Genomic DNA, 12569 nt, shown 5'->3' on the forward strand with positions numbered 1-12569 from the left:
TATATTAACAAGATAATCTCTTTCTTCCCTCAAATCTCTAAGAAGCAGGCAAAACAACCTCCAGTGTTTGGTTGCTTCCTCTCAAATCTCTTTCTTCCTTTTTTTAACTACAAGATAATCTACTTAGGTGCTTTTCCATCCTTTATTTCATTTTCAACTGTTGTAATTGCAAGTTTGGATTACACCAGCTCCTTATCCCCTTCAAAGCCTTCTTGTTGTCTACATTCAATCACTCTGCCAGCCCCCTACTCAAATCATCTCTAATCATCACCAATTACATATCTAGTCACATCAATTATGTGGGATGATGCAACTTAGGCACAAACTGATATTGCTATCTTTAAAGAGAATGCCATGGGTAGTGCCCCCACATCCTTGGATACTACGACAAATTGAAAATCCATCTCCTCTCCCAGAATTGTCTAAATCTCCATGTAGTTCTATGAATGATCTCATACCCTTCCATATGGGATTGAAAAAAAAGTAAATAACTCTTGTTTTCCAACCAAAATAAAAGGTACACCAGAAAAGCATAAAATGCCCCTCAATAGGTCAACAATTAGCTATACATATGGTATATTCATCCACTAAAGGAAACATGCCTTTAAATCTAATACAGCTATATGGCCCAAAGCTTTGACAAATATGGCAAAAACATGTGTAGTATGAAAATGAATTAACAAATCAGATGGTTAAAATTAACCAATCTGGTCAAAATGATGAACTGCAATATTTAGGGAAGAAACTCAAAAGGAGTCATATATATATCCCCAATCCCCACTTCTCAAGAGAAAGAAAAAGCAACTCGATTAGGTGGACTGTGGTTATTCTCCCTAATTAATGTACTATTCTCTATATTCCAATGTTTATCTTGCAGTTACTTCCTTAAAAAATTATTGAAAGTACAAATATGGATGACAGATGCAGTTACCAATTAAAAAAGTGGATTGCAGATGATGCTGAAGCAAATTGACAACTGTTCACAACATGTAAATATTGATAATTACAAAGTGAGCATAAAAAAGATGATTCAAATCTGAAGTGGATTAATCGATATTGTTGAACAATTATTTGACTGGAGCCTGAAAAAGTGGACAAGTTTTATATCTTCTGCTTGTCATATTGTACTGAATCTGCTGAACTATGACTAAAGAAGAAATTTACTATTAACAAATTAATGATATTCAAATATACACTTCTTTATGTTTTAGTCTGTAACTGGAAATGCATATTCAAACCTTCTAACAATCTCCACCTCCAAGAAGAATGGCCATGCCAAAGATTCAAATTCAGAAGTAATGGTTCACCTCTTGGATAAATGCCAGTATAGTCTTCTAAGGTAGCGGAGTACAGTATGACTGAAATGCAAAAACAAGTGTTTTGGGATACAGGATGTAGGATCCATAAATGGTCTGTGGGCACATAATTTGTCAACTGCTCTACATTAGGAAGATCAGGAGCACCATTAAATGGATCCCAGCTTGAAGATTAACTGTAGCAAAAATCATGTTAAAATATTACATAAAATGTGATTTTGAAGCAGAAAATTGGATAGTAGTCAAAACCTCAATTTAAACTCTTTGATATCTCTAAAAAATGACTCATGAATCAAGTGGTCTAAGGACATTTAATCATGGTGATTTTTGTGTAAGTCCTCTATCAGGTGGGGCCTATCTAATGATGGGCCTAGTATTCAGGTTGTCTTCCATGTGGTAAGTTACAAGGCTCCTAGGCCACAATCATAGGTCCTGTATCACCAGATTTGAGACAGTTTCATAGTCTACCATGTAGAGTATACAATATCACCAACACTTTGCAATCAAATTGTAAATTACCTTCAACCATACTTCAGTACTTGGGCAGCAAAAATCCTATTATTCAATTTGGAATTTTTGGCAAGCTTAAGTCCACAAGTCTGAATATTATATGCATCTCCATCTGATACTCTACAATAAATGCACCCTAGGATGACATGTCGTAACCTGATTATTGAATTATTCACTTAAGGTTGACAATTTTCAACACACATCTGACTTGAACCAATACAACCAGGTTAGACATTGAATTGCATATCTTTGGTAGTCAGTTCATCACCAATCACCTAACAAAATGCAGTTATTTTTTGATTGTTAAAGATGAATTTTATAGATAAGATGTTTGGTGAAGATATGGAGTAAATATGTAATTCATTGTTACTTCTTCAGAGTAAATTCAGTTATCAAAGAATGAAAAGTATATTGGATGTCCATGTTAGTATTTGTTATCTTAGTTCCTGAACAGGGATGAGAGATAAAAGGAGCAACAAGCAGGAAGGAATTGGAGTGGGCTTACAATGATTCTGCAAAGATGGGGTTTCCATTCTTATTATATACACTTCTTGTCAATAAAATGCTCACGAACAAGCTTGATTTCAATCTATAGCCAATCATCCACCATCTTCCTTTCAAAATTATGCAACCTTAAAAAGAATGAAAAAGAAAGAAAATGATATGGATTAATAATCACCTTGTAAGAACAAACAAAGCATAAATAAATAAATAAAAAGTAAGATCACACTCCATGCATATGAAAAAGCAATAGAAAAACATAATAAGTTGAAGAAAATGGAAAGAGGAAATACTAGAGATACAGATTCATTTTCTTTTAGCCCTTACAAATTCACCATAGGCCATGTATGTGGAACATTGCATCATTTGAAGCAGGTCAACGTCTTCAAGTATAGGTCAATCCGACATATAATATTAGATATTTGGTGTATCAAGTTAAGTGTCAGACACACCTAGTCGAGTACCACAGAGTTTTTTCTTTATCATCCCCATCAACAAATGATGGATTCAAGGTCTATATGGGAACATAGAAGACGGTTTTTTTCTTTTATAAGAGGCTGCCAATGTTCAGGGAGGTTCAAAAATGAATCTAGTAACTATTTAATCCAGAGAAAGCATGTGGTGGGCAGAAGTGGATTATAACTTTGGAACTAGGGTCTGAAGCTACATGGGAGATAGATTCCATGGAGGTTGTGTGTGATGTTGGAAACTTTGCAATTGGGGTTGATTCTAGTAGCTTTTGTCTGAGTCAGAAAATCATCAATAGATGGAGAATTTGATTAAAAAAATCCAAAATTGGATTCATGGAAACTGTTGGATCCTTAATTATAAATAATTTTGTATTTTGGGGTTATTTCCACTAATCATAGATAAATCTGCCAAATAAAAAAAAATGTATTATTATTTGAGAAATTCAAATTCAGTATTTTTCTTAGTATAATTCTTCATCATTCTGAAATGTAAAATGCCTTTACCTCTAGTCTTGCAGGCCCAACAATGCTTTACCGTTGAATCTGTTATTGGATTCTTCTTTCATTGATTTCAATGTGGGGGATGTGGCATATCTTTTTCCAGTCTTTTCCTACTTCCTTTCTGCAACATTCTTCCAATAGAGGGCATCTGATGATCTCCAATTTTTTTAAAGAGGTGAGATGTAGTAACTCATCAGGAATACAATCAATGTACTTACAAGCATAAACACACAAGCCTTTTAGCTTTGTGAAATTTTCTAAACCATTGGGCAATGACTGGAAAGGTGAATGTTGTATCGTCAAGTCCATGATCTTGTTATTTGATGGTAATGACCTCGAAAGATCACCTACATCCCCAGATAAGTTCAAGAACTGCAGGTGTTGTAGAAGGGAGGAGGAGGATGGCGTCCAGGTCAACTGAGGACACTGTAATATCAGTAGTGTTTGTAGTGGTGCAGCAGGGAAGATGCGGTGGGGAAGCACTTTTAACTTGGGGCAATTGTGAATATACAAGTAAGAAAGATGTGGCATCAAAACAGAAGTGGTTTCTATTTCTTCAGTGTCAACAACCCAATCTTCCAAGTTTTCATATCAAGAATCTAACTTTGGGAATAATTTCTTAGCTTCACAATCATTCTTGGCAGCATCTGCACTGTTGATTCCGAAAAACCTATGGCCCATGTATTTTATCTCATCCATTGCTTTTATACTCAGCCTTTCAAGAGATGGTAGCTTCCCTATGGCAGGTGGCAACATGTTTAAATTTTTACATGCATATAATCTCAGAAAACGCAGATTGGGCAACCCATTATCTCTCACCATCCAACCTGCTAACTTGGTACCTGGGTAGCAACCTATTCCCATTCAAACACATCCTCAGTCCAAATGTCATCTAGAACAAGTAGAAAGAGCCTATTCTCAAGGGAATCGGTTAACAGATTATGCAGAGCTTCCCATGAAATATCATTATCAATGAGAATCTCCTTGTGAAAGGCTTTAATAATTTCCTTGGCAATCCTTACCTTATCAAAAGGCTCAAATACACATACCCAAATATTTTTCTCGAACTGGGCTGTTATCCTGTTATCATTGAAAACTAGCTGGGCAAGAGTCGTCTTGCCTAAGCCCCCCATACCAAGTATGGAGATGATGGGCACTCAGGTCGTTTCCTGCCAACTACCCTCAGTCAGCAATTTGCTCACTATAAGTTCTTTCTCTGAATTCCGACCTACTGTGATGGATACATCAATCAAAGAGCTAGTTTGTCTAATTTGTGGTCTATTGATTGGCTCCTCTGTATTGATGTTGCTACTGCTTTTGAAGTTAAACTTGTCTTCTTCACTTGTAATTTCATCTAGTCTTTTGTTAATCTTCTTTATCTTAAGACCGATATCACGGTGCAGACCTACTTGCTTGAACCAAAAGCAGCAAGACAACAAGTTATTATTGGGGCGTACCTCTTTCAACATGAGAATTTTAGTGCTCCACTCATCCAACACATCATCCGTGTCATAGGCTATATCTTTGAGATTCTCCAGCCAAACCTTTACCAGGTTATCTTTCACTTTCCTCTCCTCTACATCCTTAAGCACAGCCTGAATACTCCTGAGTGTGCGAGAAAGCTTTTTGACATATTCTCTGACACCAGTAACCAGTCGTAACTCTTCCTGAATATCTTCTTGTATGATAGAAACTAATTTCCCTAAGAAAATGGAAACTAGTCCATCAGCCATTGTTGGTGATTTGAAGAATTCAGCAAACAGGAATGAGAGATGCAAATGCAATATTCGCCGCCGCCGACGAATATGTAATATATTACAAGGTTTGGATGTGATCAAATGATCAAATTGCCCGTTGGCTGATTGGGGAAAGATCAATGAAAGAAGAACAAACAAGAATGCTCGGATAAGGATGTGCTGTTGCACCTAGAGCCCATCACAACGGTTTGACATTCAGCGATGACCACGACGACAACATCGTCAACATATGCTTTAATTTTTTTTGAAAGATACGTATGCTTTAATTTGATGCTAGAATTCTCTACTGTATTTTTCTCCAGATTTGTTATTTTATGGTAGTAACATTTTAAAAAAATCTAAATATTTTTGTTTTTTTTACAATTTTTGCTTTATCTAGTTGATTTTTTTGCTATCATTTTCCATATTTTCTTGCTATTTTTTAGTTGTACTATGTAATTTCTGTTGAAAAATTTTATCAAAATTTTCGTGCAAATCCCGTTTTTGGCTGAAATGTATGTGGAAAATTTTATTATTTTTTGTTTTTACAAAAAAATAAACAATTTCTGTTGTTTAGATGAATATATGTATATATATATATACACACCATTTTCTGTTTTTAGTAGGGTTGTTCATAAGAACGCCCAACCCGACCAAACCGATCAACCCGGACCGGCCCAACCCGAGTCGGCTAGGTTTTGATAAGCACGGGTTGATTTCGGGTTGTGTAAATTCTTAAACCGATGATTCGGGTCGGTTTCAGTTTACACACAAGAAAATCGAAACCAACCCGAACCGAACCGACTTAGTTCAAACATGAAGTTCTAAAGCCCATTAGGCCACCTAGTTTTTGAATGGTTGCAAGAAACTTTGGATTAGTGAATAGTGATTAATGAACAACTTTTGTGATTAACTTTTCATTTAAATTTTATCATAGGAGATGGCTGAAATGATGTTCAATTTATGATTGTTTTTAAAATTAGCAAGATTTTATCACAGGGATGAACTTAGAACCGAAACCGACCGAAACCGACTCAAACCGACTAGGTCGGTTTTGCTTAACACTGGGTTGGTTTTGGTTTCTATGTCAAGTAACCCGACCAGGTCGGGTCGGTTGGAAAAATCGCAGTAAACCGACCCATGAATAGCCCTAGTTTTTAGAATTTGGATTGGCTCCCAAGAGAGCGCACCCCATTGCACATCCTAGCCGTGCGTTAGAGGTGAGCAAGAAAAGAAAAAAATCTAATAGAACAAAAAAACTGACCAAAACTAAACTGAAAATCCAATTAATCAAATTCGTTGGTTTGATATTTTAAAAAAAAGCTGAAGGTATCGGTTTGATAATCAATATAAAAAACCAATAATTAACTGAACCGACAATATACATATATTTCTGATATGTATTTTATATTTTCTGTATATTATAAATGAGGGAAAATTCCTGATTAGTATCCTGTATTCTGTGCCTAGTGTCACTTTGGTCCCCAAACTTTAAAATACGACAACTCAGTACCTGAACTTTCAAAACATGATAATCCAGTTCCTACCATTAATCAGCAGTTAACCTTGTTAAGTGACATTTGAAAAGGACACAAATACTTTTCGAGTGTCGTTTAATTTTCTTTATCAACCATCTAAACATTGACAAAAAATTAAAAGTCCCAAATCCTTGCTTCTTCCATTCTAGAAAGTTGGGGTTATGTTTGAGTGGACATTCTGGTGGCCCCAACTTTCTTGAATGGAAGAAGCAAGCATTTGGGACTATTAATTTTTTTGGTCAATGTTTGTATAGTTGATAAAAAAAAATAGATAACATTCGAAGGGCATTTGTGTCTTTTTAAAATGTCATTTAACGGCTGATTAACAACTATTTAACGCTAGGTACTAGATTGTCACGTTTTGAAAGTTTGGGTACTGAATTGTCGCATTAAAGTTTGAGGACCAAAGTGACACAAGACCCAAAGTACAGGGTACTAATCAAGAATTTTACCTATAAATTAATAAATATGCATTATATATAAATATACATTTATAATATATAATATATTATTTATTATTTACAATATAATATTATATATATTTCTAGTTTTTATTTTATATTTATATATTTTTATGATATATATTGTAAATAAAAAAATAAAAAAAAATCAACGAACTGAACTGGTCAACCAATTAATTGAACGACTTTAATTACTGATTTTTGAAAAACCAATAATACCGGTTCAATTTCAAAAATAGGCCCACGGTTTGGTTAACCGAACCGTAAACATCCCTATTGTCATGGGGGAAATCTCCTATACATGTTCATGGAGATGTTCCCAATGCATGGATGAGACATGCTATGGGGTAGGTGGGGGTGTGTTTTTTGTGGGAAACCAATGCAATCATTTATCAGGGTCATCAAGATAAATGATTTACATGGAATTTGGCCCCGGAATCCAATTAATTTATATTTGGATAATGTGTCTATATAATTGGATCATATTCAAATTTGACTCAATCGAATCCAATTATATTATAATATTTATTGATATTAATATAAAAGTTTATATAATTATATTTAAGACTATAAAAGTATATTTTATTTTGTGCTATCTCAATCCTCTTAGTTTTTGTTATTCCTCTATTCCATGTGTTTTAGTGATTCTTGGGGCTCAGCTACCCCCGACCTTATTGTAGTTTCTCCTGATTCTACAAAAAAACAAAACTAAGGTTGTGTTTGGTGCATCTTTTCGTACGGTCTTTCGGCTGTTTATAAACTGGAAAGACTAATTTTCGGTATATTTTCGTTTGGCGCATGGAAGATTTAGCCACAAAAAGATGGAATGCCGAAAAGACATGAAAAGCCCATTTTGGGCTATTTCGGGAAGTTCCGAATGAAGATTTTTGCATCTTTCGGGTTTTATTATTGCACGGAAAGACGCGCATCTACCAAACGTACTTCAGGCTGCTCAAATCTTCATGCAAAAGCTCAATACATCTTTTGACTTATAGATCTATTAGATGATCTTCCCAAAAAGACGCATCAAACATGCCCTAAATAAAAATGCAGGGTGGCAATTTATAATTTATCCAAATGCAACAAGAAATTTAAGCAAAACCTGAACCAAACCGACCCATCACCCATTCTCATGACTCCCCCAATTGGTACATCTTGCAGACCGAGGGCATCGATGGAAGATCAGTCCTTAATTGAAAAAAAAAAAAGAAATGGAAATTAAGAATTTTCTTTTGTTTTTTCTCAATAGATAAGCCTTAATTTGAGAAGAATATGGATTGGTTTAGTTTGGAAGGAGTACAAATACAATTATATACAGTAAAATGCATACAAAATAATACAAATTTGAATCGACTGGCCAAAAGTCTTGGAATTGCATTCTCTCACTATACAAATACAAATATGTACAAATGCAAAGTTTAGAAATGTTGTTTCTACCCAGGGACCCATCTTGGGTGCAATTTCAAATAACAGGGACGGATCTTGGGTGCAATTTCAGTTGTGAAATGCAAAACAAGGACGATATAAAATGTACCCCAAAATCAAAAGGAAACAATACATGGTTGAGAAATAGTACAAGTTAATCCAAAAAATGTGAGTTTAATAAACAGAATAGGAACCATCTTGGTGCAATTTCAGTTGTCAAATGCAAAACCATTCAGGCTGCATTTGTTTTAGGTGTAAATTCAGTTTTATATCGATGAAAAATGTGAATCGATTTAGTTGTCGAAGGAAATTGGGACGATTGATTTTAAAGATTTACGTGCAGAGGAGAAGATCTAGAGTGGAGGGAACCAGCGGAAGAAGAAGAAGGAAAAAGAGGAGGACAAGAGAGAAAGAGAGAGAACGAAAGAGAGACAGATGGTGAGAGAAAGGTCGGAGGTGGATTCAGATATGCCGCTGCAAGGTTGCAGCGGCAGTAGCGGCAGTGACGGAACAGAGAAAGAAAAAATGGGGGGAAGAAAAAGAAGAGAGAAGGAGGAGAGAGAGATCTCGACTCGACAAGATCGTAGCTCTCTGAAACAAGTTTCTGCATCTCTTCGGTTGGAGTGCATACAAGGTGGAAAACACTAAAAGCTTCACTGAGTCCATCAGTTCGGGCTTCCCTGAAACGTGACATGATCAGCAAAACCATGGCCTTGGCTACACCAGCCTCTACCATTGGCCCCCTGTTCTTTTCATTCCTGGATGCAATGGCCTCTAATTTCCTCAGTGATTGCAGTTGCAGCTGAGGAATCCGAAGTTCTTGAATGGGCTTAATTACCTGGGTCCTTCAAAGAGAGATTTCGGGGTCGGAATCTGATCCACACCATTGGATGCATTTGCAATGCACCATTCCTGGATTAGTCGGCGGAGTTACGGTTCGGCGTCAAGTCTGAACCCTTGGGCAGAGGCTGCTTCGGACCGGACACGTTGTGTTCCTGCCGAAGAACAACCACTGAAGATTGAGATGTGGCGAGGTGGAGACGATGGCGGAAATAGAAGGTGCTTTGGGAAGTTGGAGCGAGAGGAAGAGGGTGAAGAGGTGAGAGGGGAGGACATTGTTGCAGTCCATGGAGTCAGAGAACTCATGGCCGCCATGTTTCGACGGCGGAAAGGAGAAGAGGTGGGTTCTGGATTTCGAGAAAATTTCAGTCTCTCAAAGAGAAAGCAGAATCGTGAGAGAAAAAGGAGGAGGAGAAGAGAGAAAGATAAAGAACGAAAGAGGAGGTGGGTTCAGATCTGCCACTGCAACTGGTTGCAGCGGCGGTGACGGAACAGCGAAAGAAAAAAAGGGGGAAGAATAAGAAGAGAAAGAGAAGAGAGCGAGAGAGAGAGAGAGAGCGACAGAGAGGAAGAAAGAGACGTTAACATCGATAATTTCGACGTATATATTACATTGATTATCGGCGAAAAAAATCAAAATGAAATATTACACCGATGGTTTTCAAGACCGGATCGGATCTGACTGTCGGACCAGAAAAACTAGGAACTTGATCGGTTCTGTTTTCTCTCAGAATCGCTTTTTTTCCCGAAACCGTTGATTTTGGTCAGTAAATTGTTGACCCAGCTAGTTAACTGTTTGAACCGTTCGAATGGTTTTAACCGTTTTTTAAATTTTCTTATTTTTTTATCAAAATGAGCCGATCATTCGGGTCGAACAGTAACTGGGACGGTTTAATTTTAAAAACCATGTTCTTTCCAAACGAATGTAAAACCTGATCAAGATGTAAAGTTTATCCTAATTAGATTTTCCACCCCCAAACAAACATGGCCTCATGGAGTGGATTTCAAAATTTGCATTTTCTACAAAGAGGCTGAACTCTCTCTTATACACAAATACAAGCAGAAAGCTGGTGCAAGGCATAGGGAAAAGACAAGTGAAAAATGTGAAGCTTAGATTTAGAATAAATAATACTAGTGAGGGCCCTACGTAGGGGCAAAACATGATCGTAAGTGGCTTGCCAAGGGTAAATTATTGTAAAATTTTAATTAAAAGTTTATTAAAAAAGATCTATTTAAAATAAATAAAAATTTATGGATAATAATATATTTAATTTAATAAAATAAAACAATAAATAAATAATCAGGGCCATCAAACAATTGAGTGAAAAAGGGAGAGGTGACTTTTGTCATTGTACTTTTGCTTTATATAGTGGCATAATTGTAAATAGTTAAATAATAATTAATTTAATTTAATAAATAAATAATTTTAATAAAATAAATGAAATAGACAATCAAGCGAAAGAGTAAATATATATTATACATACATGATTCTAGGTCTTACTTTACTAGCAATAATAATTTGTTAGATTATTAAATTATTAAATTATTAAATAATTAAATAATTTAGTAAAATAAGTAAATAAATAAGTAAAAGTTTATGTATTTTCAAACACAAGATTGGTAAAGGCTATCTCAAATTATTTAATCAATTAATTTAGCATTGTTAATCGATCAGGCCCAAAACACCAAGCCTAACTTTATTGGAACTGGTCCAAGCCAATGTTTTAAAAATCGAACCATTTTTGCTTTTGGATTGCAGGTCATTGGTTTGATGTCTAGGTTGAACGAGTTAGGTTGTGCATGTATATATGTGTATAGGTATGTATAAATATGCATTTTTCAATAAATAATGTATAATTATGTTCTACATGTAATATATGTATTATTTTATATAAAAAATTTCATTTGTAAAAACAATATTAAAAATTATAATTTGAGGCCAAAAAATGTTTTTTTAAGAAAATTGATGGGCAAGGTGCCTATGGCTCCTTGGAACGCATCGGTCTTGAAAATTTATCCAAAATAAAAAATAACCTCAATAGAACATTGGAGTGCAAAGTTATGGCCTCTTGACGTTTGCATACACATTTAGTGTGCAACCCATAACTCCGTCACTGGGTCGAATGGTCAAACTGTCTGGCTCAAACCTAGAATCTTGACCAGGTGATGGTTTGAGCAATGCAATTAGTTAGGTTCAACCAAATCCAACTTGTTGGAAACCTTAAATATTTTTTAATTTAGTTTTAAGTTTTATTATTTGTAAAAAATATTAAAGATTACAATTTGAGGGCATAAAAGGGATTTTGGCAAAAATACCCAAAATAAAAAGATCACCTCAATTGAACATCGGAGTGCAAAGTTATGGCCTCCCAAAGTTTGTATACACATTTAGTGTGCAACCTATGACATGGTCACTGGGTCAAATGGGAAAAACACTCCAACCGTCTAGGTTGGATGGTTTTTACCAAGTCAACGATTTTTTTACCTCCCACTAGGTTTTACTAAAATCGGACCCAAAATCTTGACTGGGTGATGGTTCGAGCGGTTATTCGATTGGACCAAATCTAACCCGTTGAACTGAGCTCAGTTTTAAATTTTTTATTTGTAAAAAATATTAAAAATTTGAAGTTTGCATACACATTTAATGTGAAACCCGCACGTGACTCGATCATTGGGTTGAATGGGTCAACGATCCAACTATTTGGGTTAGACAATTTTTTACCAACTCAACAGTTTTTTACCTCCCTTCAGGTTACTCAAACTAGACTCGAAATCTTGACTAGGTGATGGTTCAAGCAGTTCAACTGGTCAAATTCAACCAAGCCCGACTCATTGACAACCCTAAACATTTTTTAGTTCAGTTTTAATTTTTTTATTTGTAAAAAATATTAAAAATTGCAATTTGAGGCAAAAAAGGGTTTTTCTTGACAAAAAATAATAGGGCATGGCATCTATAGCTCCTTGGGATGCATAGATCTTGAAAAGTTACCAAAATAATCACCTCAATAGGACATTAGAGTGCAAAGTTATGGCCTCTCAAAGTTTACATACATATTTAGTGTGCCACCCGTGACCTAGTCATTGGATCGAATTGGTCAATGGTATAATCATTCGGGTTGGATGGTTTTGACCAAGTCAATGAAATAAAATGAGAGAGCCAGAATTTTGAATGGGTGATGGTTCAAGCGATTCAACAGGCCATGTTCAATTAAACCCAATGAAATAAAATGAGAGAGAAATACAATTTTTAGCAAATATGAAAGAGGTAGAA

The 12569-nt window shown here is 35.5% G+C and overlaps 1 pseudogene; it reads right to left on the minus strand.

Annotated features, from left to right (window-relative positions):
* Positions 1–3343: 3343 nt before the first annotated feature.
* On the minus strand, positions 3344–5160 carry LOC148855455 (protein RECOGNITION OF PERONOSPORA PARASITICA 7-like; annotated as a pseudogene).
* Between the last annotated feature and the right edge of the window lie 7409 nt (positions 5161–12569).

The sequence above is a fragment of the Nelumbo lutea genome, chromosome 4 (genome assembly GCF_056320005.1).
Source record: "Nelumbo lutea isolate HS-2025 chromosome 4, American lotus-T2T, whole genome shotgun sequence".
Taxonomy (NCBI): domain Eukaryota; kingdom Viridiplantae; phylum Streptophyta; class Magnoliopsida; order Proteales; family Nelumbonaceae; genus Nelumbo; species Nelumbo lutea.